This window comes from Oncorhynchus keta, chromosome 17 (genome assembly GCF_023373465.1).
Source record: "Oncorhynchus keta strain PuntledgeMale-10-30-2019 chromosome 17, Oket_V2, whole genome shotgun sequence".
Classification (NCBI taxonomy): domain Eukaryota; kingdom Metazoa; phylum Chordata; class Actinopteri; order Salmoniformes; family Salmonidae; genus Oncorhynchus; species Oncorhynchus keta.
Window position 1 is genome coordinate 42,186,497 of NC_068437.1, and position 23,641 is coordinate 42,210,137.

The following is a 23,641-nucleotide window of genomic DNA, read 5'->3' on the forward strand; positions in this document are numbered from 1 at the left end:
AATCTTGTAATAAGTCACGTGGAAATTGTGCAAGTTGAGATGACTAAACTATTTGGAGTAACCCGAGATTGTAAACTGTCATGGTTTTCAGACCCCGCCAGTGACTGTCACTTGTAAAACAGTCTTAGGGCTAGAGCGGAAGCCAAATTCCTTTTGGACCTTGTGTACATTTTTACTAAGGACATGCCACTGACTTTGACTAAAGCCATGTGTATGCGGATGACTCTACACTATACACGTCAGCTACTACAGCGACTGAAATGACTGCAACACTCAACAAAGAGCTGCAGTTAGTTTCAGAGTTTTAAGTTAGCCCTAAATATTTATACAACTAAAAGCATTGTATTTGGAACAAAACACTCACTAAACCCTAAAGCTCAACTAAATCTTGTAATAAGTCACGTGGAAATTGTGCAGGTTGAGATGACTAAACTATTTGGAGTAACCCGAGATTGTAAACTGTCATGGTTTTCAGACCCCGCCAGTGACTGTCACTTGTAAAAGAGTCTTAGGGCTAGAGCGGAAGCCAAATTCCTTTTGGACCTTGTGTACATTTTTACTAAGGACATGTGTATGCGGATGACTCTACACTATACACGTCAGCTACCACAGCGACTGAAATGACTGAAAGCATTGTATTTGGAACAAAACACTCACTAAACCCTAAAGCTCAACTAAATCTTGTAATAAGTCACGTGGAAATTGTGCAAGTTGAGATGACTAAACTATTTGGAGTAACCCGAGATTGTAAACTGTCATGGTTTTCAGACCCTGCCAGTGACTGTCACTTGTAAAAGAGTCTTAGGGCTAGAGCGGAAGCCAAATTCCTTTTGGACCTTGTGTACATTTTTTCTAAGGACATGCCACTGACTTTGAGTAAAGCCATGTGTATGCTGATGACTCTACACTATACACGTCAGCTACTACAGCGACTGAAATGACTGCAAAAGCAAAGAGCTGCAGTTCGTTTCAGAGTGGGTTAAGTTAGCCTAAATATTTATTGGAACAAAACACTCACTAAACCCTAAAGCTCAACTAAATCTTGTAATAAGTCACGTGGAAATTGTGCAAGTTGAGATGACTAAACTATTTGGAGTAACCCGAGATTGTAAACTGTCATGGTCAAAACATATTGACGCAGTAGTAGCTAAGACAGGGAGAAGTCTGTCTATAATAAAGCGAGGCTCTACCTTCTTAACAACACTATCAACAAGGCAGGTCCTACAGTTTTGTGGCACCTTGACTACTGTTTGACTAGTACTGTCTTACCGGAAAATCGGGCACAACGGAGTTTGAGAAATTCCTTGTTCCCTGACAATGGTGTTCTTCTGTTTTTAGTCACTCCACTCTACTCGCATTGTATGAGGCTGGGAACCCCTTTTAGTAGTCTGTCTAAGCATTGGTGGTTCAGTGGTAGAATTCTCGCCTGCCACGCGGGAGGCCGGGTTCGATTCCCGGCCAATGCATGTTCCATTTTAGGGCGGCAGGTAGTGTTTTCAGACCGCGCCAGTGACTGTTACTTGTAAAAGAGTCTTAGGGCTAGAGTGGAAGCCAAATTCCTTTTGGACCTTGTGTACATTTTTACTAAGGACATGCCACTGACTTTGACTAAAGCCATGTGTTTGCGGATGACTCTACACTATACACGTCAGCTACTACAGCGACTGAAATGACTGAAAGCATTGTATTTGGAACAAAACACTCACTAAACCCTAAAGCTCAACTAAATCTTGTAATAAGTCACGTGGAAATTGTGCAAGTTGAGATGACTAAACTATTTGGAGTAACCCGAGATTGTAAACTGTCATGGTTTTCAGACCCCGCCAGTGACTGTCACTTGTAAAACAGTCTTAGGGCTAGAGCGGAAGCCAAATTCCTTTTGGACCTTGTGTACATTTTTACTAAGGACATGCCACTGACTTTGACTAAAGCCATGTGTATGCGGATGACTCTACACTATACACGTCAGCTACTACAGCGACTGAAATGACTGCAACACTCAACAAAGAGCTGCAGTTAGTTTCAGAGTGGGTAGGTAGCAAGGAGTAAGTTAGCCCTAAATATTTATACAACTAAAAGCATTGTATTTGGAACAAAACACTCACTAAACCCTTAAGCTCAACTAAATCTTGTAATAAGTCATGTGGAAATTGAGCAAGTTGAGATGACTAAACTGTTTGGAGTAATAGATTGTAAACTGTCATGGTTTTCAGACCCCGCCAGTGACTGTCACTTGTAAAAGAGTCTTAGGGCTAGAGCGGAAGCCAAATTCCTTTTGGACCTTGTGTACATTTTTACTAAGGACATGCCACTTGTAAAGCCATGTGTATCGGATGACTCTACACTATACACGTCAGCTACTACAGCGACTGAAATGACTGAAAGCATTGTATTTGGAACAAAACACTCACTAAACCCTAAAGCTCAACTAAATCTTGTAATAAGTCACGTGGAAATTGTGCAAGTTGAGATGACTAAACTATTTGGAGTAACCCAGATTGTAAACTGTCATGGTTTTCAGACCCCGCCAGTGACTGTCACTTGTAAAACAGTCTTAGGGCTAGAGCGGAAGCCAAATTCCTTTTGGACCTTGTGTACATTTTTACTAAGGACATGCCACTGACTTTGAGTAAAGCCATGTGTATGCGGATGACTCTACACTATACACGTCAGCTACTACAGCGACTGAAATGACTGAAAGCATTGTATTTGGAACAAAACACTCACTAAACCCTAAAGCTCAACTAAATCTTGTAATAAGTCACGTGGAAATTGTGCAAGTTGAGATGACTAAACTATTTGGAGTAACCCGAGATTGTAAACTGTCATGGTCAAAACATATTGACGCAGTAGTAGCTAAGACAGGGAGAAGTCTGTCTATAATAAAGCGAGGCTCTACCTTCTTAACAACACTATCAACAAGGCAGGTCCTACAGTTTTGTGGCACCTTGACTACTGTTTGACTAGTACTGTCTTACCGGAAAATCGGGCACAACGGAGTTTGAGAAATTCCTTGTTCCCTGACAATGGTGTTCTTCTGTTTTTAGTCACTCCACTCTACTCGCATTGTATGAGGCTGGGAACCCCTTTTAGTAGTCTGTCTAAGCATTGGTGGTTCAGTGGTAGAATTCTCGCCTGCCACGCGGGAGGCCCGGGTTCGATTCCCGGCCAATGCATGTTCCATTTTAGGGCGGCAGGTAGTGTTTTCAGACCGCGCCAGTGACTGTTACTTGTAAAAGAGTCTTAGGGCTAGAGTGGAAGCCAAATTCCTTTTGGACCTTGTGTGCATTTTTACTAAGGACATGCCACTGACTTTGACTAAAGCCATGTGTTTGCGGATGACTCTACACTATACACGTCAGCTACTACAGCGACTGAAATGACTGAAAGCATTGTATTTGGAACAAAACACTCACTAAACCCTAAAGCTCAACTAAATCTTGTAATAAGTCACGTGGAAATTGTGCAAGTTGAGATGACTAAACTATTTGGAGTAACCCGAGATTGTAAACTGTCATGGTTTTCAGACCCTGCCAGTGACTGTCACTTGTAAAAGAGTCTTAGGGCTAGAGCGGAAGCCAAATTCCTTTTGGACCTTGTGTACATTTTTACTAAGGACATGCCACTGACTTTGAGTAAAGCCATGTGTATGCTGATGACTCTACACTATACACGTCAGCTACTACAGTGACTGAAATGACTGCAACACTCAACAAAGAGCTGCAGTTAGTTTCAGAGTGGGTAGCAAGGAGTAAGTTAGCCCTAAATATTTATACAACTAAAAGCATTGTATTTGGAACAAAACACTCACTAAACCCTTAAGCTCAACTAAATCTTGTAATAAGTCATGTGGAAATTGAGCAAGTTGAGATGACTAAACTGTTTGGAGTAACCCTAGATTGTAAACTGTCATGGTTTTCAGACCCCGCCAGTGACTGTCACTTGTAAAAGAGTCTTAGGGCTAGAGCGGAAGCCAAATTCCTTTTGGACCTTGTGTACATTTTTACTAAGGACATGCCACTGACTTTGAGTAAAGCCATGTGTATGTGGATGACTCTACACTATACACGTCAGCTACTACAGCGACTGAAATGACTGAAAGCATTGTATTTGGAACAAAACACTCACTAAACCCTAAAGCTCAACTAAATCTTGTAATAAGTCACGTGGAAATTGTGCAAGTTGAGATGACTAAACTATTTGGAGTAACCCGAGATTGTAAACTGTCATGGTCAAAACATATTGACGCAGTAGTAGCTAAGACAGGGAGAAGTCTGTCTATAATAAAGCGAGGCTCTACCTTCTTAACAACACTATCAACAAGGCAGGTCCTACAGTTTTGTGGCACCTTGACTACTGTTTGACTAGTACTGTCTTACCGGAAAATCGGGCACAACGGAGTTTGAGAAATTCCTTGTTCCCTGACAATGGTGTTCTTCTGTTTTTAGTCACTCCACTCTACTCGCATTGTATGAGGCTGGGAACCCCTTTTAGTAGTCTGTCTAAGCATTGGTGGTTCAGTGGTAGAATTCTCGCCTGCCACGCGGGAGGCCCGGGTTCGATTCCCGGCCAATGCATGTTCCATTTTAGGGCGGCAGGTAGTGTTTTCAGACCGCGCCAGTGACTGTTACTTGTAAAAGAGTCTTAGGGCTAGAGTGGAAGCCAAATTCCTTTTGGACCTTGTGTACATTTTTACTAAGGACATGCCACTGACTTTGACTAAAGCCATGTGTTTGCGGATGACTCTACACTATACACGTCAGCTACTACAGCGACTGAAATGACTGAAAGCATTGTATTTGGAACAAAACACTCACTAAACCCTAAAGCTCAACTAAATCTTGTAATAAGTCACGTGGAAATTGTGCAAGTTGAGATGACTAAACTATTTGGAGTAACCCGAGATTGTAAACTGTCATGGTTTTCAGACCCCGCCAGTGACTGTCACTTGTAAACTGTCACTTGTAAAACAGTCTTAGGGCTAGAGCGGAAGCCAAATTCCTTTTGGACCTTGTGTACATTTTTACTAAGGACATGCCACTGACTTTGAGTAAAGCCATGTGTATGCTGATGACTCTACACTATACACGTCAGCTACTACAGCGACTGAAATGACTGAAAGCATTGTATTTGGAACAAAACACTCACTAAACCCTAAAGCTCAACTAAATCTTGTAATAAGTCACGTGGAAATTGTGCAAGTTGAGATGACTAAACTATTTGGAGTAACCCGAGATTGTAAACTGTCATGGTCAAAACATATTGACGCAGTAGTAGCTAAGACAGGGAGAAGTCTGTCTATAATAAAGCGATGCTCTACCGTCTTAACAACACTATCAACAAGGCAGGTCCTACAGTTTTGTGGCACCTTGACTACTGTTTGACTAGTACTGTCTTAACGGAAAATCGGGCACAACGGAGTTTGAGAAAATCCTTGTTCCCTGACAATGGTGTTCTTCTGTTTTTAGTCACTCCACTTTACTCGCATTGTATGAGGATGGGAACCCCTTTTAGTAGTCTGTCTAAGCATTGGTGGTTCAGTGGTAGAATTCTCGCCTGCCACGCGGGAGGCCCGGGTTCGATTCCCGGCCAATGCATGTTACATTTTAGGGCGGCAGGTAGTGTTTTCAGACCTCGCCAGTGACTGTCACTTGTAAAAGAGTCTTAGGGCTAGAGTGGAAGCCAAATTCCTTTTGGACCTTGTGTACATTTTTACTAAGGACATGCCACTGACTTTGAGTAAAGCCATGTGTATGCGGATGACTCTACACTATACACGTCAGCTACTACAGCGACTGAAATGACTGAAAGCATTGTATTTGGAACAAAACACTCACTAAACCCTAAAGCTCAACTAAATCTTGTAATAAGTCACGTGGAAATTGTGCAAGTTGAGATGACTAAACTATTTGGAGTAACCCGAGATTGTAAACTGTCATGGTTTTCAGACCCCGCCAGTGACTGTCACTTGTAAAACAGTCTTAGGGCTAGAGCGGAAGCCAAATTCCTTTTGGACCTTGTGTACATTTTTACTAAGGACATGCCACTGACTTTGAGTAAAGCCATGTGTATGCGGATGACTCTACACTATACACGTCAGCTACTACAGCGACTGAAATGACTGAAAGCATTGTATTTGGAACAAAACACTCACTAAAACCCTAAAGCTCAACTAAATCTTGTAATAAGTCACGTGGAAATTGTGCAAGTTGAGATGACTAAACTATTTGGAGTAACCCGAGATTGTAAACTGTCATGGTCAAAACATATTGACGCAGTAGTAGCTAAGACAGGGAGAAGTCTGTCTATAATAAAGCGAGGCTCTACCTTCTTAACAACACTATCAACAAGGCAGGTCCTACAGTTTTGTGGCACCTTGACTACTGTTTGACTAGTACTGTCTTACCGGAAAATCGGGCACAACGGAGTTTGAGAAATTCCTTGTTCCCTGACAATGGTGTTCTTCTGTTTTTAGTCACTCCACTCTACTCGCATTGTATGAGGCTGGGAACCCCTTTTAGTAGTCTGTCTAAGCATTGGTGGTTCAGTGGTAGAATTCTCGCCTGCCACGCGGGAGGCCTGGGTTCGATTCCCGGCCAATGCATGTTCCATTTTAGGGCGGCAGGTAGTGTTTTCAGACCGCGCCAGTGACTGTTACTTGTAAAAGAGTCTTAGGGCTAGAGTGGAAGCCAAATTCCTTTTGGACCTTGTGTATATTTTTACTAAGGACATGCCACTGACTTTGACTAAAGCCATGTGTATGCGGATGACTCTACACTATACACGTCAGCTACTACAGCGACTGAAATGACTGAAAGCATTGTATTTGGAACAAAACACTCACTAAACCCTAAAGCTCAACTAAATCTTGTAATAAGTCACGTGGAAATTGTGCAAGTTGAGATGACTAAACTATTTGGAGTAACCCGAGATTGTAAACTGTCATGGTTTTCAGACCCCGCCAGTGACTGTCACTTGTAAAACAGTCTTAGGGCTAGAGCGGAAGCCAAATTCCTTTTGGACCTTGTGTACATTTTTACTAAGGACATGCCACTGACTTTGAGTAAAGCCATGTGTATGCGGATGACTCTACACTATACACGTCAGCTACTACAGCGACTGAAATGACTGAAAGCATTGTATTTGGAACAAAACACTCACTAAACCCTAAAGCTCAACTAAATCTTGTAATAAGTCACGTGGAAATTGTGCAAGTTGAGATGACTAAACTATTTGGAGTAACCCGAGATTGTAAACTGTCATGGTCAAAACATATTGACGCAGTAGTAGCTAAGACAGGGAGAAGTCTGTCTATAATAAAGCGAGGCTCTACCTTCTTAACAACACTATCAACAAGGCAGGTCCTACAGTTTTGTGGCACCTTGACTACTGTTTGACTAGTACTGTCTTACCGGAAAATCGGGCACAACGGAGTTTGAGAAATTCCTTGTTCCCTGACAATGGTGTTCTTCTGTTTTTAGTCACTCCACTCTACTCGCATTGTATGAGGCTGGGAACCCCTTTTAGTAGTCTGTCTAAGCATTGGTGGTTCAGTGGTAGAATTCTCGCCTGCCACGCGGGAGGCCCGGGTTCGATTCCCGGCCAATGCATGTTCCATTTTAGGGCGGCAGGTAGTGTTTTCAGACCGCGCCAGTGACTGTTACTTGTAAAAGAGTCTTAGGGCTAGAGTGGAAGCCAAATTCCTTTTGGACCTTGTGTACATTTTTACTAAGGACATGCCACTGACTTTGAGTAAAGCCATGTGTATGCGGATGACTCTACACTATACACGTCAGCTACTACAGCGACTGAAATGACTGAAAGCATTGTATTTGGAACAAAACACTCACTAAACCCTAAAGCTCAACTAAATCTTGTAATAAGTCACGTGGAAATTGTGCAAGTTGAGATGACTAAACTATTTGGAGTAACCCGAGATTGTAAACTGTCATGGTCAAAACATAGTGACTGTCACTTGTAAAAGAGTCTTAAGACAGCGGAGCCAAAGACCTTGTGTCATTTTTACTAAGGACATGCCACTGACTTTTAAAGCCAACATGACTCACACAAGGCAGGTCCTACAGTTTTGTGGCACCTTGACTACTGTTTGACTAGTACTGTCTTACCGGAAAATTTCGGGCTAAAAGCATTGTATTTGGAACAAAACACTCACTAAACCCTTAAGCTCAACTAAATCTTGTAATAAGTCATGTGGAAATGCAAGTTGAGATTAAACTGTTTGGAGTAACCCTAGATTTTTCATGGTTTTCACCCCGCCAGTGACTGTCATTGTAGTCTTAGGCTGGGAAGCCAAATTCCTTTTGGACCTTGTGTAGTTTTTACTAAGGACATGGTGACTTTGAGTAAAGCCATGTGTATGCGGATGACTCTACACTATACACGTCAGCTACTACAGCGACTGAAATGACTGAAAGCATTGTATTTGGAACAAAACACTCACTAAACCCTAAAGCTCAACTAAATCTTGTAATAAGTCACGTGGAAATTGTGCAAGTTGAGATGACTAAACTATTTTAACCCGAGAGACCGCGCCAGTGACTGTCACTTGTAAAAGAGTCTTAGGGCTAGAGTGGAAGCCAAATTCCTTTTGGACCTTGTGTACATTTTTACTAAGGACATGCCACTGACTTTGAGTAAAGCCATGTGTATGCGGATGACTCTACACTATACACGTCAGCTACTACAGCGACTGAAATGACTGAAAGCATTGTATTTGGAACAAAACACTCACTAAACCCTAAAGCTCAACTAAATCTTGTAATAAGTCACGTGGAAATTGTGCAAGTTGAGATGACTAAACTATTTGGAGTAACCCGAGATTGTAAACTGTCATGGTCAAAACATATTGACGCAGTAGTAGCTAAGACAGGGAGAAGTCTGTCTATAATAAAGCGAGGCTCTACCTTCTTAACAACACTATCAACAAGGCAGGTCCTACAGTTTTGTGGCACCTTGACTACTGTTTGACTAGTACTGTCTTACCGGAAAATCGGGCACAACGGAGTTTGAGAAATTCCTTGTTCCCTGACAATGGTGTTCTTCTGTTTTTAGTCACTCCACTCTACTCGCATTGTATGAGGCTGGGAACCCCTTTTAGTAGTCTGTCTAAGCATTGGTGGTTCAGTGGTAGAATTCTCGCCTGCCACGCGGGAGGCCCGGGTTCGATTCCCGGCCAATGCATGTTCCATTTTAGGGCGGCAGGTAGTGTTTTCAGACCGCGCCAGTGACTGTTACTTGTAAAAGAGTCTTAGGGCTAGAGTGGAAGCCAAATTCCTTTTGGACCTTGTGTATATTTTTACTAAGGACATGCCACTGACTTTGACTAAAGCCATGTGTTTGCGGATGACTCTACACTATACACGTCAGCTACTACAGCGACTGAAATGACTGAAAGCATTGTATTTGGAACAAAACACTCACTAAACCCTAAAGCTCAACTAAATCTTGTAATAAGTCACGTGGAAATTGTGCAAGTTGAGATGACTAAACTATTTGGAGTAACCCGAGATTGTAAACTGTCATGGTTTTCAGACCCCGCCAGTGACTGTCACTTGTAAAACAGTCTTAGGGCTAGAGCGGAAGCCAAATTCCTTTTGGACCTTGTGTACATTTTTACTAAGGACATGCCACTGACTTTGAGTAAAGCCATGTGTATGCGGATGACTCTACACTATACACGTCAGCTACTACAGCGACTGAAATGACTGAAAGCATTGTATTTGGAACAAAACACTCACTAAACCCTAAAGCTCAACTAAATCTTGTAATAAGTCACGTGGAAATTGTGCAAGTTGAGATGACTAAACTATTTGGAGTAACCCGAGATTGTAAACTGTCATGGTCAAAACATATTGACGCAGTAGTAGCTAAGACAGGGAGAAGTCTGTCTATAATAAAGCGAGGCTCTACCTTCTTAACAACACTATCAACAAGGCAGGTCCTACAGTTTTGTGGCACCTTGACTACTGTTTGACTAGTACTGTCTTACCGGAAAATCGGGCACAACGGAGTTTGAGAAATTCCTTGTTCCCTGACAATGGTGTTCTTCTGTTTTTAGTCACTCCACTCTACTCGCATTGTATGAGGCTGGGAACCCCTTTTAGTAGTCTGTCTAAGCATTGGTGGTTCAGTGGTAGAATTCTCGCCTGCCACGCGGGAGGCCCGGGTTCGATTCCCGGCCAATGCATGTTCCATTTTAGGGCGGCAGGTAGTGTTTTCAGACCGCGCCAGTGACTGTTACTTGTAAAAGAGTCTTAGGGCTAGAGTGGAAGCCAAATTCCTTTTGGACCTTGTGTACATTTTTACTAAGGACATGCCACTGACTTTGACTAAAGCCATGTGTTTGCGGATGACTCTACACTATACACGTCAGCTACTACAGCGACTGAAATGACTGAAAGCATTGTATTTGGAACAAAACACTCACTAAACCCTAAAGCTCAACTAAATCTTGTAATAAGTCACGTGGAAATTGTGCAAGTTGAGATGACTAAACTATTTGGAGTAACCCGAGATTGTAAACTGTCATGGTTTTCAGACCCTGCCAGTGACTGTCACTTGTAAAAGAGTCTTAGGGCTAGAGTCTGGAAGCCAAATTCCTTTTGGACCTTGTGTACATTTTTACTAAGGACATGCCACTGACTTTGAGTAAAGCCATGTGTATGCGGATGACTCTACACTATACACGTCAGCTACTACAGTGACTGAAATGACTGCAACACTCAACAAAGAGCTGCAGTTAGTTTCAGAGTGGGTAGCAAGGAGTGTTAGCTTCTAAATATTTATACAACTAAAAGCATTGTATTTGGAACAAAACACTCACTAAACCCTAAAGCTCAACTAAATCTTGTAATAAGTCACGTGGAAATTGTGCAAGTTGAGATGACTAAACTGTTTGGAGTAACCCTAGATTGTAAACTGTCATGGTTTTCAGACCCCGCCAGTGACTGTTACTTGTAAAAGAGTCTTAGGGCTAGAGTGGAAGCCAAATTCCTTTTGGACCTTGTGTACATTTTTACTAAGGACATGCCACTGACTTTGAGTAAAGCCATGTGTATGCGGATGACTCTACACTATACACGTCAGCTACTACAGCGACTGAAATGACTGAAAGCATTGTATTTGGAACAAAACACTCACTAAACCCTAAAGCTCAACTAAATCTTGTAATAAGTCACGTGGAAATTGTGCAAGTTGAGATGACTAAACTATTTGGAGTAACCCGAGATTGTAAACTGTCATGGTCAAAACATATTGACGCAGTAGTAGCTAAGACAGGGAGAAGTCTGTCTATAATAAAGCGAGGCTCTACCTTCTTAACAACACTATCAACAAGGCAGGTCCTACAGTTTTGTGGCACCTTGACTACTGTTTGACTAGTACTGTCTTACCGGAAAATCGGGCACAACGGAGTTTGAGAAATTCCTTGTTCCCTGACAATGGTGTTCTTCTGTTTTTAGTCACTCCACTCTACTCGCATTGTATGAGGCTGGGAACCCCTTTTAGTAGTCTGTCTAAGCATTGGTGGTTCAGTGGTAGAATTCTCGCCTGCCACGCGGGAGGCCCGGGTTCGATTCCCGGCCAATGCATGTTCCATTTTAGGGCGGCAGGTAGTGTTTTCAGACCGCGCCAGTGACTGTTACTTGTAAAAGAGTCTTAGGGCTAGAGTGGAAGCCAAATTCCTTTTGGACCTTGTGTACATTTTTACTAAGGACATGCCACTGACTTTGACTAAAGCCATGTGTTTGCGGATGACTCTACACTATACACGTCAGCTACTACAGCGACTGAAATGACTGAAAGCATTGTATTTGGAACAAAACACTCACTAAACCCTAAAGCTCAACTAAATCTTGTAATAAGTCACGTGGAAATTGTGCAAGTTGAGATGACTAAACTATTTGGAGTAACCCGAGATTGTAAACTGTCATGGTCAAAACATATTGACTGTCACTTGTAAAAGTAGCTAAGACTAGGGAGAAGTCTGTCATTTTTATAACATGCCACTGACGTAAAGCCATCTACCGGATCTCTAACAACACTATCAACAAGGCAGGTCCTGAAACAGTTTTGGAACAAAACACCTTGACTCAACTAAATCTTGACTAAGTACTGTCTTGAGATGACTAAACTCGAGTAACGAGATTGTAAACTGTCAGTTTCAGAAATTGACTTGTTGTAAAAGAGTCTTAGGGCTACAATGCCAAATTCCTTTTGGACCTTGTGTACATTTTTACTAAGGACATGCCACTGACTTTGAGTAAAGCCATGTGTATGCTGATGACTCTACACTATACACGTCAGCTACTACAGTGACTGAAATGCACTTGTACTAAAAGCATTGGGAACAAAACACTCACTTTTAAGCTCAACTAAATCTTGCATTGGTGGTTCAGTGGAAATTGCCTGCAAGTTGAGAGGACTAAACTGTTTGGCCAGTGCATGTTCCATTGTAAACTGTCATGTGTTTTCAGACCGCGCCAGTGACTGTTACTTGTAAAAGAGTCTTAGGGCTAGAGTGGAAGCCAAATTCCTTTTGGACCTTGTGTACATTTTTACTAAGGACATGCCACTGACTTTGAGTAAAGCCATGTGTATGTGGATGACTCTACACTATACACGTCAGCTACTACAGCGACTGAAATGACTGAAAGCATTGTATTTGGAACAAAACACTCACTAAACCCTAAAGCTCAACTAAATCTTGTAATAAGTCACGTGGAAATTGTGCAAGTTGAGATGACTAAACTATTTGGAGTAACCCGAGATTGTAAACTGTCATGGTCAAAACATATTGACGCAGTAGTAGCTAAGACAGGGAGAAGTCTGTCTATAATAAAGCGAGGCTCTACCTTCTTAACAACACTATCAACAAGGCAGGTCCTACAGTTTTGTGGCACCTTGACTACTGTTTGACTAGTACTGTCTTACCGGAAAATCGGGCACAACGGAGTTTGAGAAATTCCTTGTTCCCTGACAATGGTGTTCTTCTGTTTTTAGTCACTCCACTCTACTCGCATTGTATGAGGCTGGGAACCCCTTTTAGTAGTCTGTCTAAGCATTGGTGGTTCAGTGGTAGAATTCTCGCCTGCCACGCGGGAGGCCCGGGTTCGATTCCCGGCCAATGCATGTTCCATTTTAGGGCGGCAGGTAGTGTTTTCAGACCGCGCCAGTGACTGTTACTTGTAAAAGAGTCTTAGGGCTAGAGTGGAAGCCAAATTCCTTTTGGACCTTGTGTACATTTTTACTAAGGACATGCCACTGACTTTGTAAAGCCATGTGTATGCGGATGACTCTACACTATACACGTCAGCTACTACAGCGACTGAAATGACTGAAAGCATTGTATTTGGAACAAAACACTCACTAAACCCTAAAGCTCAACTAAATCTTGTAATAAGTCACGTGGAAATTGTGCAAGTTGAGATGACTAAACTGTTTGGAGTAAAGATTGTAAACTGTCATGGTTTTCAGACCCCGCCAGTGACTGTCACTTGTAAAACAGTCTTAGGGCTAGAGCGGAAGCCAAATTCCTTTTGGACCTTGTGTACATTTTTACTAAGGACATGCCACTGACTTTGAGTAAAGCCATGTGTATGCGGATGACTCTACACTATACACGTCAGCTACTACAGCGACTGTATTTGGGACAAAACACTCACTAAAAATGACTGAAAGCATTGTATTTGGAACAAAACACTCACTAAACCCTAAAGCTCAACTAAATCTTGTAATAAGTCACGTGGAAATTGTGCAAGTTGAGATGACTAAACTATTTGGAGTAACCCGAGATTGTAAACTGTCATGGTCAAAACATATTGACGCAGTAGTAGCTAAGACAGGGAGAAGTCTGTCTATAATAAAGCGAGGCTCTACCTTCTTAACAACACTATCAACAAGGCAGGTCCTACAGTTTTGTGGCACCTTGACTACTGTTTGACTAGTACTGTCTTACCGGAAAATCGGGCACAACGGAGTTTGAGAAATTCCTTGTTCCCTGACAATGGTGTTCTTCTGTTTTTAGTCACTCCACTCTACTCGCATTGTATGAGGCTGGGAACCCCTTTTAGTAGTCTGTCTAAGCATTGGTGGTTCAGTGGTAGAATTCTCGCCTGCCACGCGGGAGGCCCGGGTTCGATTCCCGGCCAATGCATGTTCCATTTTAGGGCGGCAGGTAGTGTTTTCAGACCGCGCCAGTGACTGTTACTTGTAAAAGAGTCTTAGGGCTAGAGTGGAAGCCAAATTCCTTTTGGACCTTGTGTACATTTTTACTAAGGACATGCCACTGACTTTGAGTAAAGCCATGTGTATGCGGATGACTCTACACTATACACGTCAGCTACTACAGCGACTGAAATGACTGAAAGCATTGTATTTGGAACAAAACACTCACTAAACCCTAAAGCTCAACTAAATCTTGTAATAAGTCACGTGGAAATTGTGCAAGTTGAGATGACTAAACTATTTGGAGTAACCCGAGATTGTAAACTGTCATGGTTTTCAAAACCAGTGACTGTCACTTGTAAAAGAGTCTTAGGGCTAGACAGGAAGCCAAATTCCTTTTGGACCTTGTGTACAATAAGGACATGCCACTGACTTTGACTAAAGCCATGTGTATGCAGATGACTCTACACTATTTGTGGCAGCTACTGTTTGACTAGTAGTCTTAGGACTGAAATGACTGCAACACTCAACAAAGATGTTTCCTTGTTCCCTGACAATGGTGTTCTTCTAAATATTTATACAACTAAAAGCATTGTATTTGGAACAAAACACTCACTTTTAAGCTCAACTAAATCTTGTAATAAGTCAGTGGAAATTGAGCAAGTTGAGATGACTAAACTGTTTGGAGTATGTTAGATTGTAAACTGTCATGGTTTTCAGACCCCGCCAGTGACTGTCACTTGTAAAAGAGTCTTAGGGCTAGAGCGGAAGCCAAATTCCTTTTGGACCTTGTGTACATTTTTACTAAGGACATGCCACTGACTTTGAGTAAAGCCATGTGTATGTGGATGACTCTACACTATACACGTCAGCTACTACAGCGACTGAAATGACTGAAAGCATTGTATTTGGAACAAAACACTCACTAAACCCTAAAGCTCAACTAAATCTTGTAATAAGTCACGTGGAAATTGTGCAAGTTGAGATGACTAAACTATTTGGAGTAACCCGAGATTGTAAACTGTCATGGTCAAAACATATTGACGCAGTAGTAGCTAAGACAGGGAGAAGTCTGTCTATAATAAAGCGAGGCTCTACCTTCTTAACAACACTATCAACAAGGCAGGTCCTACAGTTTTGTGGCACCTTGACTACTGTTTGACTAGTACTGTCTTACCGGAAAATCGGGCACAACGGAGTTTGAGAAATTCCTTGTTCCCTGACAATGGTGTTCTTCTGTTTTTAGTCACTCCACTCTACTCGCATTGTATGAGGCTGGGAACCCCTTTTAGTAGTCTGTCTAAGCATTGGTGGTTCAGTGGTAGAATTCTCGCCTGCCACGCGGGAGGCCCGGGTTCGATTCCCGGCCAATGCATGTTCCATTTTAGGGCGGCAGGTAGTGTTTTCAGACCGCGCCAGTGACTGTTACTTGTAAAAGAGTCTTAGGGCTAGAGTGGAAGCCAAATTCCTTTTGGACCTTGTGTACATTTTTACTAAGGACATGCCACTGACTTTGAGTAAAGCCATGTGTATGCGGATGACTCTACACTATACACGTCAGCTACTACAGCGACTGAAATGACTGAAAGCATTGTATTTGGAACAAAACACTCACTAAACCCTAAAGCTCAACTAAATCTTGTGATAAGTCACGTGGAAATTGTGCAAGTTGAGATGACTAAACTATTTGGAGTAACCCGAGATTGTAAACTGTCATGGTTTTCAGACCCCGCCAGTGACTGTCACTTGTAAAAGAGTCTTAGGGCTAGAGCGGAAGCCAAATTCCTTTTGGACCTTGTGTACATTTTTACTAAGGACATGCCACTGACTTTGAGTAAAGCCATGTGTATGCGGATGAACACTATACACGTCAGCTACTAGCGACTGAAATGACTGAAAGCATTGTATTTGGAACAAAACACTCACTAAACCCTAAAGCTCAACTAAATCTTGTAATAAGTCACGTGGAAATTGTGCAAGTTGAGATGACTAAACTATTTGGAGTAACCCGAGATTGTAAACTGTCATGGTCAAAACATATTGACGCAGTAGTAGCTAAGACAGGGAGAAGTCTGTCTATAATAAAGCGAGGCTCTACCTTCTTAACAACACTATCAACAAGGCAGGTCCTACAGTTTTGTGGCACCTTGACTACTGTTTGACTAGTACTGTCTTACCGGAAAATCGGGCACAACGGAGTTTGAGAAATTCCTTGTTCCCTGACAATGGTGTTCTTCTGTTTTTAGTCACTCCACTCTACTCGCATTGTATGAGGCTGGGAACCCCTTTTAGTAGTCTGTCTAAGCATTGGTGGTTCAGTGGTAGAATTCTCGCCTGCCACGCGGGAGGCCCGGGTTCGATTCCCGGCCAATGCATGTTCCATTTTAGGGCGGCAGGTAGTGTTTTCAGACCGCGCCAGTGACTGTTACTTGTAAAAGAGTCTTAGGGCTAGAGTGGAAGCCAAATTCCTTTTGGACCTTGTGTACATTTTTACTAAGGACATGCCACTGACTTTGAGTAAAGCCATGTGTATGCGGATGACTCTACACTATACACGTCAGCTACTACAGCGACTGAAATGACTGAAAGCATTGTATTTGGAACAAAACACTCACTAAACCCTAAAGCTCAACTAAATCTTGTAATAAGTCACGTGGAAATTGTGCAAGTTGAGATGACTAAACTATTTGGAGTAACCCGAGATTGTAAACTGTCATGGTTTTCAGACCCCGCCAGTGACTGTCACTTGTAAAAACAGTCTTAGGGCTAGAGCGGAAGCCAAATTCCTTTTGGACCTTGTGTACATTTTTACTAAGGACATGCCACTGACTTTGAGTAAAGCCATGTGTATGCGGATGACTCTACACTATACACGTCAGCTACTACAGCGACTGAAATGACTGAAAGCATTGTATTTGGAACAAAACACTCACTAAACCCTAAAGCTCAACTAAATCTTGTAATAAGTCACGTGGAAATTGTGCAAGTTGAGATGACTAAACTATTTGGAGTAACCCGAGATTGTAAACTGTCATGGTCAAAACATATTGACGCAGTAGTAGCTAAGACAGGGAGAAGTCTGTCTATAATAAAGCGAGGCTCTACCTTCTTAACAACACTATCAACAAGGCAGGTCCTACAGTTTTGTGGCACCTTGACTACTGTTTGACTAGTACTGTCTTACCGGAAAATCGGGCACAACGGAGTTTGAGAAATTCCTTGTTCCCTGACAATGGTGTTCTTCTGTTTTTAGTCACTCCACTCTACTCGCATTGTATGAGGCTGGGAACCCCTTTTAGTAGTCTGTCTAAGCATTGGTGGTTCAGTGGTAGAATTCTCGCCTGCCACGCGGGAGGCCCGGGTTCGATTCCCGGCCAATGCATGTTCCATTTTAGGGCGGCAGGTAGTGTTTTCAGACCGCGCCAGTGACTGTTACTTGTAAAAGAGTCTTAGGGCTAGAGTGGAAGCCAAATTCCTTTTGGACCTTGTGTACATTTTTACTAAGGACATGCCACTGACTTTGAGTAAAGCCATGTGTATGCGGATGACTCTACACTATACACGTCAGCTACTACAGCGACTGAAATGACTGAAAGCATTGTATTTGGAACAAAACACTCACTAAACCCTAAAGCTCAACTAAATCTTGTAATAAGTCACGTGGAATTGTGCAAGTTGAGATGACTAAACTATTTGGAGTAACCCGAGATTGTAAACTGTCATGGTTTTCAGACCCCGCCAGTGACTGTCACTTGTAAAAGAGTCTTAGGGCTAGAGCGGAAGCCAAATTCCTTTTGGACCTTGTGTACATTTTTACTAAGGACATGCCACTGACTTTGAGTAAAGCCATGTGTATGCGGATGACTCTACACTATACACGTCAGCTACTACAGCGACTGAAATGACTGAAAGCATTGTATTTGGAACAAAACACTCACTAAACCCTAAAGCTCAACTAAATCTTGTAATAAGTCACGTGGAAATTGTGCAAGTTGAGATGACTAAACTATTTGGAGTAACCCGAGATTGTAAACTGTCATGGTCAAAACATATTGACGCAGTAGTAGCTAAGACAGGGAGAAGTCTGTCTATAATAAAGCGAGGCTCTACCTTCTTAACAACACTATCAACAAGGCAGGTCCTACAGTTTTGTGGCACCTTGACTACTGTTTGACTAGTACTGTCTTACCGGAAAATCGGGCACAACGGAGTTTGAGAAATTCCTTGTTCCCTGACAATGGTGTTCTTCTGTTTTTAGTCACTCCACTCTACTCGCATTGTATGAGGCTGGGAACCCCTTTTAGTAGTCTGTCTAAGCATTGGTGGTTCAGTGGTAGAATTCTCGCCTGCCACGCGGGAGGCCCGGGTTCGATTCCCGGCCAATGCATGTTCCATTTTAGGGCGGCAGGTAGTGTTTTCAGACCGCGCCAGTGACTGTTACTTGTAAAAGAGTCTTAGGGCTAGAGTGGAAGCCAAATTCCTTTTGGACCTTGTGTACATTTTTACTAAGGACATGCCACTGACTTTGAGTAAAGCCATGTGTATGCGGATGACTCTACACTATACACGTCAGCTACTACAGCGACTGAAATGACTGAAAGCATTGTATTTGGAACAAAACACTCACTAAACCCTAAAGCTCAACTAAATCTTGTAATAAGTCACGTGGAAATTGTGCAAGTTGAGATGACTAAACTATTTGGAGTAACCCGAGATTGTAAACTGTCATGGTCAAAACATATTGACGCAGTAGTAGCTAAGACAGGGAGAAGTCTGTCTATAATAAAGCGAGGCTCTACCTTCTTAACAACACTATCAACAAGGCAGGTCCTACAGTTTTGTGGCACCTTGACTACTGTTTGACTAGTACTGTCTTACCGGAAAATCGGGCACAACGGAGTTTGAGAAATTCCTTGTTCCCTGACAATGGTGTTCTTCTGTTTTTAGTCACTCCACTCTACTCGCATTGTATGAGGCTGGGAACCCCTTTTAGTAGTCTGTCTAAGCATTGGTGGTTCAGTGGTAGAATTCTCGCCTGCCACGCGGGAGGCCCGGGTTCGATTCCCGGCCAATGCATGTTCCATTTTAGGGCGGCAGGTAGTGTTTTCAGACCGCGCCAGTGACTGTTACTTGTAAAAGAGTCTTAGGGCTAGAGTGGAAGCCAAATTCCTTTTGGACCTTGTGTACATTTTTACTAAGGACATGCCACTGACTTTGAGTAAAGCCATGTGTATGCGGATGACTCTACACTATACACGTCAGCTACTACAGCGACTGAAATGACTGAAAGCATTGTATTTGGAACAAAACACTCACTAAACCCTAAAGCTCAACTAAATCTTGTAATAAGTCACGTGGAAATTGTGCAAGTTGAGATGACTAAACTATTTGGAGTAACCCGAGATTGTAAACTGTCATGGTCAAAACATATTGACGCAGTAGTAGCTAAGACAGGGAGAAGTCTGTCTATAATAAAGCGAGGCTCTACCTTCTTAACAACACTATCAACAAGGCAGGTCCTACAGTTTTGTGGCACCTTGACTACTGTTTGACTAGTACTGTCTTACCGGAAAATCGGGCACAACGGAGTTTGAGAAATTCCTTGTTCCCTGACAATGGTGTTCTTCTGTTTTTAGTCACTCCACTCTACTCGCATTGTATGAGGCTGGGAACCCCTTTTAGTAGTCTGTCTAAGCATTGGTGGTTCAGTGGTAGAATTCTCGCCTGCCACGCGGGAGGCCCGGGTTCGATTCCCGGCCAATGCATGTTCCATTTTAGGGCGGCAGGTAGTGTTTTCAGACCGCGCCAGTGACTGTTACTTGTAAAAGAGTCTTAGGGCTAGAGTGGAAGCCAAATTCCTTTTGGACCTTGTGTACATTTTTACTAAGGACATGCCACTGACTTTGAGTAAAGCCATGTGTATGCGGATGACTCTACACTATACACGTCAGCTACTACAGCGACTGAAATGACTGAAAGCATTGTATTTGGAACAAAACACTCACTAAACCCTAAAGCTCAACTAAATCTTGTAATAAGTCACGTGGAAATTGTGCAAGTTGAGATGACTAAACTATTTGGAGTAACCCGAGATTGTAAACTGTCATGGTCAAAACATATTGACGCAGTAGTAGCTAAGACAGGGAGAAGTCTGTCTATAATAAAGCGAGGCTCTACCTTCTTAACAACACTATCAACAAGGCAGGTCCTACAGTTTTGTGGCACCTTGACTACTGTTTGACTAGTACTGTCTTACCGGAAAATCGGGCACAACGGAGTTTGAGAAATTCCTTGTTCCCTGACAATGGTGTTCTTCTGTTTTTAGTCACTCCACTCTACTCGCATTGTATGAGGCTGGGAACCCCTTTTAGTAGTCTGTCTAAGCATTGGTGGTTCAGTGGTAGAATTCTCGCCTGCCACGCGGGAGGCCCGGGTTCGATTCCCGGCCAATGCATGTTCCATTTTAGGGCGGCAGGTAGTGTTTTCAGACCGCGCCAGTGACTGTTACTTGTAAAAGAGTCTTAGGGCTAGAGTGGAAGCCAAATTCCTTTTGGACCTTGTGTACATTTTTACTAAGGACATGCCACTGACTTTGACTAAAGCCATGTGTTTGCGGATGACTCTACACTATACACGTCAGCTACTACAGCGACTGAAATGACTGAAAGCATTGTATTTGGAACAAAACACTCACTAAACCCTAAAGCTCAACTAAATCTTGTAATAAGTCACGTGGAAATTGTGCAAGTTGAGATGACTAAACTATTTGGAGTAACCCGAGATTGTAAACTGTCATGGTTTTCAGACCCCGCCAGTGACTGTCACTTGTAAAAGAGTCTTAGGGCTAGAGCGGAAGCCAAATTCCTTTTGGACCTTGTGTACATTTTTACTAAGGACATGCCACTGACTTTGAGTAAAGCCATGTGTATGCGGATGACTCTACACTATACACGTCAGCTACTACAGCGACTGAAATGACTGAAAGCATTGTATTTGGAACAAAACACTCACTAAACCCTAAAGCTCAACTAAATCTTGTAATAAGTCACGTGGAAATTGTGCAAGTTGAGATGACTAAACTATTTGGAGTAACCCGAGATTGTAAACTGTCATGGTCAAAACATATTGACGCAGTAGTAGCTAAGACAGGGAGAAGTCTGTCTATAATAAAGCGAGGCTCTACCTTCTTAACAACACTATCAACAAGGCAGGTCCTACAGTTTTGTGGCACCTTGACTACTGTTTGACTAGTACTGTCTTACCGGAAAATCGGGCACAACGGAGTTTGAGAAATTCCTTGTTCCCTGACAATGGTGTTCTTCTGTTTTTAGTCACTCCACTCTACTCGCATTGTATGAGGCTGGGAACCCCTTTTAGTAGTCTGTCTAAGCATTGGTGGTTCAGTGGTAGAATTCTCGCCTGCCACGCGGGAGGCCCGGGTTCGATTCCCGGCCAATGCATGTTCCATTTTAGGGCGGCAGGTAGTGTTTTCAGACCGCGCCAGTGACTGTTACTTGTAAAAGAGTCTTAGGGCTAGAGTGGAAGCCAAATTCCTTTTGGACCTTGTGTACATTTTTACTAAGGACATGCCACTGACTTTGAGTAAAGCCATGTGTATGCGGATGACTCTACACTATACACGTCAGCTACTACAGCGACTGAAATGACTGAAAGCATTGTATTTGGAACAAAACACTCACTAAACCCTAAAGCTCAACTAAATCTTGTAATAAGTCACGTGGAAATTGTGCAAGTTGAGATGACTAAACTATTTGGAGTAACCCGAGATTGTAAACTGTCATGGTCAAAACATATTGACGCAGTAGTAGCTAAGACAGGGAGAAGTCTGTCTATAATAAAGCGAGGCTCTACCTTCTTAACAACACTATCAACAAGGCAGGTCCTACAGTTTTGTGGCACCTTGACTACTGTTTGACTAGTACTGTCTTACCGGAAAATCGGGCACAACGGAGTTTGAGAAATTCCTTGTTCCCTGACAATGGTGTTCTTCTGTTTTTAGTCACTCCACTCTACTCGCATTGTATGAGGCTGGGAACCCCTTTTAGTAGTCTGTCTAAGCATTGGTGGTTCAGTGGTAGAATTCTCGCCTGCCACGCGGGAGGCCCGGGTTCGATTCCCGGCCAATGCATGTTCCATTTTAGGGCGGCAGGTAGTGTTTTCAGACCTTGCCAGTGACTGTCACTTGTAAAAGAGTCTTAGGGCTAGAGCGGAAGCCAAATTCCTTTTGGACCTTGTGTACATTTTTACTAAGGACATGCCACTGACTTTGACTAAAGCCATGTGTTTGCGGATGACTCTACACTATACACGTCAGCTACTACAGCGACTGAAATGACTGAAAGCATTGTATTTGGAACAAAACACTCACTAAACCCTAAAGCTCAACTAAATCTTGTAATAAGTCACGTGGAAATTGTGCAAGTTGAGATGACTAAACTATTTGGAGTAACCCGAGATTGTAAACTGTCATGGTCAAAACCCCGCAGTAGTAGCTAAGACAGGGAGAAGTCTGTCTATAAAAGCGAGCTCTACCTTCTTAACAACACTATCAACAAGGCAGGTCCTACAGTTTTGTGGCACCTTGACTACTGTTTGACTAGTACTGTCTTACACGGAAAATCGGGCTACAACGCAACACTCAACAAAGAGTTTGAGAAATTCCTTGTTCCCTGACAATGGTGTTCTTCTGTTTTTAGTCACTCCACTCTACTCGCATTGTATGAGGCTGGGAACACCCTTTTAGTAGTCTGTCTAAGCATTGGTGGTTCAGTGGTAGAATTTGCCTGCCAGTTGAGAGGCCCGGGTTCGATTCCCGGCCAATGCATGTTCCATTTTAGATTGGCAGGTAGTGTTTTCAGACCGCGCCAGTGACTGTCACTTGTAAAAGAGTCTTAGGGCTAGAGCGGAAGCCAAATTCCTTTTGGACCTTGTGTACATTTTTACTAAGGACATGCCACTGACTTTGAGTAAAGCCATGTGTATGTGGATGACTCTACACTATACACGTCAGCTACTACAGCGACTGAAATGACTGAAAGCATTGTATTTGGAACAAAACACTCACTAAACCCTAAAGCTCAACTAAATCTTGTAATAAGTCACGTGGAAATTGTGCAAGTTGACATGACTAAACTGCTTGGAGTAACCATAGATTGTAAACTGTCATGGTCAAAACATATTGACGCAGTAGTAGCTAAGACAGGGAGAAGTCTGTCTATAATAAAGCGATGCTCTACCTTCTTAACAACACTATCAACAAGGCAGGTCCTACAGTTTTGTGGCACCTTGACTACTGTTTGACTAGTACTGTCTTACCGGAAAATCGGGCACAACGGAGTTTGAGAAATCCCTTGTTCCCTGACAATGGTGTTCTTCTGTTTTTAGTCACTCCACTCTACTCGCATTGTATGAGGCTGGGAACCCCTTTTAGTAGTCT

General features: G+C 42.6%; 20 non-coding genes across 20 annotated transcripts; all 20 read left to right on the forward strand.

Moving 5' to 3' along the window:
* Window positions 1-1,396: 1,396 nt before the first annotated feature.
* Window positions 1,397-1,466, forward strand: trnag-gcc (transfer RNA glycine (anticodon GCC)). The gene has a single exon. It is a non-coding gene; the product is annotated as a tRNA-Gly (tRNA).
* A 1,639-nt stretch (window positions 1,467-3,105) lies between these two features.
* Window positions 3,106-3,176, forward strand: trnag-gcc (transfer RNA glycine (anticodon GCC)). The gene has a single exon. It is a non-coding gene; the product is annotated as a tRNA-Gly (tRNA).
* Window positions 3,177-4,506: 1,330 nt separating this feature from the next.
* Window positions 4,507-4,577, forward strand: trnag-gcc (transfer RNA glycine (anticodon GCC)). Its single transcript has one exon. It is a non-coding gene; the product is annotated as a tRNA-Gly (tRNA).
* Window positions 4,578-5,526: 949 nt separating this feature from the next.
* On the forward strand, window positions 5,527-5,597 carry trnag-gcc (transfer RNA glycine (anticodon GCC)). The gene has a single exon. It is a non-coding gene; the product is annotated as a tRNA-Gly (tRNA).
* Window positions 5,598-6,533: 936 nt separating this feature from the next.
* trnag-gcc (transfer RNA glycine (anticodon GCC)) lies at window positions 6,534-6,604 on the forward strand. The gene has a single exon. It is a non-coding gene; the product is annotated as a tRNA-Gly (tRNA).
* A 935-nt stretch (window positions 6,605-7,539) lies between these two features.
* trnag-gcc (transfer RNA glycine (anticodon GCC)) lies at window positions 7,540-7,610 on the forward strand. The gene has a single exon. It is a non-coding gene; the product is annotated as a tRNA-Gly (tRNA).
* A 1,520-nt stretch (window positions 7,611-9,130) lies between these two features.
* trnag-gcc (transfer RNA glycine (anticodon GCC)) lies at window positions 9,131-9,201 on the forward strand. The gene has a single exon. It is a non-coding gene; the product is annotated as a tRNA-Gly (tRNA).
* A 935-nt stretch (window positions 9,202-10,136) lies between these two features.
* On the forward strand, window positions 10,137-10,207 carry trnag-gcc (transfer RNA glycine (anticodon GCC)). Its single transcript has one exon. It is a non-coding gene; the product is annotated as a tRNA-Gly (tRNA).
* Window positions 10,208-11,538: 1,331 nt separating this feature from the next.
* trnag-gcc (transfer RNA glycine (anticodon GCC)) lies at window positions 11,539-11,609 on the forward strand. Its single transcript has one exon. It is a non-coding gene; the product is annotated as a tRNA-Gly (tRNA).
* Window positions 11,610-13,078: 1,469 nt separating this feature from the next.
* Window positions 13,079-13,149, forward strand: trnag-gcc (transfer RNA glycine (anticodon GCC)). The gene has a single exon. It is a non-coding gene; the product is annotated as a tRNA-Gly (tRNA).
* A 953-nt stretch (window positions 13,150-14,102) lies between these two features.
* Window positions 14,103-14,173, forward strand: trnag-gcc (transfer RNA glycine (anticodon GCC)). Its single transcript has one exon. It is a non-coding gene; the product is annotated as a tRNA-Gly (tRNA).
* A 1,315-nt stretch (window positions 14,174-15,488) lies between these two features.
* Window positions 15,489-15,559, forward strand: trnag-gcc (transfer RNA glycine (anticodon GCC)). Its single transcript has one exon. It is a non-coding gene; the product is annotated as a tRNA-Gly (tRNA).
* Window positions 15,560-16,488: 929 nt separating this feature from the next.
* trnag-gcc (transfer RNA glycine (anticodon GCC)) lies at window positions 16,489-16,559 on the forward strand. The gene has a single exon. It is a non-coding gene; the product is annotated as a tRNA-Gly (tRNA).
* A 936-nt stretch (window positions 16,560-17,495) lies between these two features.
* Window positions 17,496-17,566, forward strand: trnag-gcc (transfer RNA glycine (anticodon GCC)). Its single transcript has one exon. It is a non-coding gene; the product is annotated as a tRNA-Gly (tRNA).
* A 934-nt stretch (window positions 17,567-18,500) lies between these two features.
* trnag-gcc (transfer RNA glycine (anticodon GCC)) lies at window positions 18,501-18,571 on the forward strand. The gene has a single exon. It is a non-coding gene; the product is annotated as a tRNA-Gly (tRNA).
* A 618-nt stretch (window positions 18,572-19,189) lies between these two features.
* Window positions 19,190-19,260, forward strand: trnag-gcc (transfer RNA glycine (anticodon GCC)). Its single transcript has one exon. It is a non-coding gene; the product is annotated as a tRNA-Gly (tRNA).
* A 618-nt stretch (window positions 19,261-19,878) lies between these two features.
* trnag-gcc (transfer RNA glycine (anticodon GCC)) lies at window positions 19,879-19,949 on the forward strand. The gene has a single exon. It is a non-coding gene; the product is annotated as a tRNA-Gly (tRNA).
* A 618-nt stretch (window positions 19,950-20,567) lies between these two features.
* trnag-gcc (transfer RNA glycine (anticodon GCC)) lies at window positions 20,568-20,638 on the forward strand. The gene has a single exon. It is a non-coding gene; the product is annotated as a tRNA-Gly (tRNA).
* Window positions 20,639-21,573: 935 nt separating this feature from the next.
* Window positions 21,574-21,644, forward strand: trnag-gcc (transfer RNA glycine (anticodon GCC)). Its single transcript has one exon. It is a non-coding gene; the product is annotated as a tRNA-Gly (tRNA).
* A 618-nt stretch (window positions 21,645-22,262) lies between these two features.
* On the forward strand, window positions 22,263-22,333 carry trnag-gcc (transfer RNA glycine (anticodon GCC)). The gene has a single exon. It is a non-coding gene; the product is annotated as a tRNA-Gly (tRNA).
* Window positions 22,334-23,641: the final 1,308 nt, after the last annotated feature.